The sequence below is a fragment of the Acartia tonsa genome, chromosome 15, assembly GCF_053477335.1.
Source record: "Acartia tonsa isolate MP-2025a chromosome 15, ASM5347733v1, whole genome shotgun sequence".
NCBI lineage: Eukaryota > Metazoa > Arthropoda > Copepoda > Calanoida > Acartiidae > Acartia > Acartia tonsa.
The window spans coordinates 23,041,798-23,045,890 of NC_137274.1; positions in this window are offsets into that span (position 1 = coordinate 23,041,798).

Consider the following 4,093-nt stretch of genomic DNA (forward strand, 5'->3'; position numbering starts at 1 on the left):
AAATAAAAAGATTTTTCTATTTTATTAGGAAGATTTGTTTTTAATTTTTAATATTTTTGGTTGCAATAGAATTTTATTCACTTTATCAAAATTTTCCAAAAATGTTTTGCATACTTATTTTATCTTTAACATGTATTAACCAACATCCAGAAAACTAGAAGGTAGAAGATGTCATTTAGAGTGATATGAGTAAAATTTCTTATTTTCACAATTTTTTTTTTATAAAAAATCATTAATTTTTATTTTTAAATAATATTATACCTATTTCATAAAAATTAGAAAATTGAACAGAACCAACTTTAGAATGGTAAAAATATATGGAGAATTATCATCATTTTTGATTTTATGGTATTTGAATAACATAACAGTATTATTAAGTATATTCAAATTTTTCCTTTAATCAGAAAGATATTTCAAAACTAGTTTCTTTAAGTATTATTAATTTATTATTATATTGACCCCAACCCAAAAGCAAAAATCCCACATTTTTTTTTATAGACAATAACATTATAAATTAAATATTTTTCTTTGAACACATCCAACTTTTTAAATAGGGTAAAGTCAGTGTAGCGCTAGCTGTAATATATATATATATATATTGGATATACAGAACAGACAACATATATTTTACTACACTATAAAATTTATTATTTAGAAATGACAGTGTATGTAATCTTTTGGAAAACAAACCAGAGTCACTAGGAAAGTATTCTTATTTACAGCAAAAAAATAAATGTTATTAGAATGTTTCATTTGGAAATTTTTTCCTGATGTAAATTAAAATAGAAATTTACCACACAAAATGTTTGCATCCTTTAAAAGATTTTATGAAGAGGAATTAATAATTATTAAACTGTTTTTAAACTATTTTTGAATGGGGGGTCAAAAATATACTAGGACACCTAAGAATCAGACTGCAGAGCCCAAATTTAAATTAAGTCCCCAATAAACTTTTTTTGGGGGATTTAAAAATTAATTTTTACTGTCGCTCTGGTCATTTTTACCAGATCAAAAGGTCCTTTTTTACTTCGTGTAATATTGTAACTTAGTGAACAATTTTATATAATTCACTTTATACTGATACAATAAAAAAAAACATTACTCTGTTCAATGGAAATAATTTTTTTTCCAAAACAATAAATTTCATTGAAAAATCTGACATAATACAATAAAAAACATAATGCTGATTTTTAACCAATAAGAAATCTTCTTTCATTTCAATTCTCTATAATTTCCGAAAGAGTGTTTTCACAAAATAACTTATTTCAAACGTAGTTAAATAGTTTTATTTATTAAAAATGAAAAGAATGAAAACCCTACTCATAAAAGATACATACTTTTTGAAAATATTTTTAAAAAATTGTTTGAATAATCTTATTTTATATCATATTTGTATATGTGACAAAAATAAATTTGTTTTATTGCATAAACATTTGTTGTCATCTTAATTTATTTAACCCTTTACAGCCAATTTTTATGTGTTTTAATGTATAATAGACATGAAACATTTTATATTAATTCATTGATATATTTTAAACTATTAATTTTTAATTAGTATTGATAGATAAAATCAAAAGACCTAACTTTACTGTATACTAGCATACAATATTTACAAAGCAAGACACTCTAAAAGCTGAGTATTTTACCTACAAAGGAAAGAAACATCACGATTCAGTAAAAATTATTTAATCCATAGTAAAAAATAAACTTTAAAACCCCAATAAAAATTTATGTGGGCAATTGTTCTAATTTTTGGCTTTGCAGTATGATTCTACAGGTGTCAAAGAATATTTTTGATATACCTTTCAAAAATAGTTTAAAAACAGTTTAAATGGATTTTTTGCCATATCCTTTATAGTTTCTTGTGATTCATATTATATTTATGGTCAATACTTAATTTGATGTGTGATATCTTTAAATATAAATCTATTTCAACTTTGTAAACTAACATTAGCCAAATCTAATGCTTGGGAATGTAAAATTTCATTACAAAAAAGCTTTTCCATTTTACGTCTACAAAAATACTCATATTATTAGTTGTATCTACTCTCCATAAAATTATCAAGAGTGCCAGCACCAAGTATGAGGAACCAGATAACAAATTTGAATGGGCAGAGAAAATTATTTCAAGATGCAGACCAAAACACAAAATTTGGATAAAAACAGGGCAAGTTTATATTTTTTATTAGCAAAACTACTCAATCTTTCATTTTGTCTATCTGAATTTTCTAAACTCCCATTTAATGTATAAAGCTGAAATGTTTAATGATGTTTCCTTTGAAAATGAACATCCAATTTAACCATTGTTTTGTCCCTTTGTTTGTCAGTAAGGCTATGAGAGTTCATTTACATGGGAAATGTGATTTACACACCTACTTCTATGTAATAAACAAAGCAAGCAGTTATTGTACAAAAAATAAATTGTAATTTATAAAATATAAAAAAAAATTTTAAACCATTATAAAATTATTTAGGAATGATGTGAAAATTTTGACAGCTTTTCATACAACAATTGATGTATGCAGATCATTTAGAGAATGTAATAGGATTTATTATTTAGAACAAGGTAATAGTCAAATTAAATTTGCTATATTGTGGATTTATTACCTATATGTTTTACCTCATAAGAGTTATTTGGAACTCCTATATATATAACATAGATCTCAAAGAAAACCAGCAAGAAATACAATGATTACCTGCTAAAAGACAATACCCAATACCTTAATTTTGAAGCCTTTAGCTTCAATAAGCAAAAAGTTATATTTATTTAAAAATGACATTTTTAGTTACTTCAAAATTTTGGCTACAAATTTGGAGCATTTTATCTACCTGTGGCAGTCTTTTAGCATTTAAATCTGTGCATTTCTAGCAGGCTTCCTTTAAAGCCCAGTTCAACCTTTTTACACATGTCAACCTAAACATGTACAATAACAAGTACCTTTATACAATTGGTTGACCTAAAGCTTTTAAAGAGTCTTTTGTGAAATAGGTATTTGAGATTTTATCTAAAAATTTGTCTTGTCAAATTCGCCCCATAGTGATGTAATTAATTGTTTTTGTATACAAGAAAATATCTTAAAACAACTACAGGACCAGTAAGTATATTCCCTGTAGAGTAGAACCTAATCAACTCAGTGGTTACCAAGATACTAAGCTTCTGATGAACAGCTATTGTTCTATTATGTATTATAGACTAGCAGATGCGATTCTAGATTCTGTGCAGGAAATAGCTTAAAACATTCCCATTAATTAACTCTAAAACCATCACAGCTGTGATTGGTTGTTGAGCAGAAATACTGTTGGCTGGAAATACTAAAAGCTGAAATTCTGACAGAAGTTAGAGTGGTGTATTTCCTAGCAGGCTTTCTTTAAGTAACATTCAATAGACAATAAACCCTAGTCTAATCATTCATGTCATTCAGTTGACAAAGCAGCAGTATGTAACATTTCCATGTATTTGTATGACCCCTTGTGATCATCAAGAAATCTTGTATAGTATTGTATTACAGACAATTTTCTATGAACACCAAAATAAAAAGACCATAAAATAAATACCAGTTTTTATAGACCGGGCCTTTGGCCCCTCAGGGCTAACAAAATTGGTTTCAATTTTCTATTTTTTTCATTTCAATACCTAAGGAAAGCTGGCTATAATACGGTGCAATAAAGAACTATTTTAGGATGATTTAGGTAAGGATTTAGGAGGAGGGGGAGGGGTAGGGGTGATAGTGAGATTCTTTGGTACAGACAAAGATCCTTTTTATACAGATTACATTTTGGGCTTATCTAAATGGGGTGTTTTGTTTTTAGGTAAGGTTTTATTAGAGGCATGGCAGCCCTGGAGGGTTAGTTTTTAGATTTGAGCCCTGCAGGGTTAAGGCCATCCACATGGGTTAGGCAAAAAAGAAAACAATTCATTTTATAAATAGGGGTTGGGGTAAGAATAATTCGAGAGAAACCACAATAAAACAAGGATCTAAAGGGGTAAGACAATGGCCGATAAATAATTGTACATCCCCAATGATTATACACAAAATTATACCCGTCTGTTGATTACAATTAGTAGTAGAAACATTTTTACGCCCAACTAAAT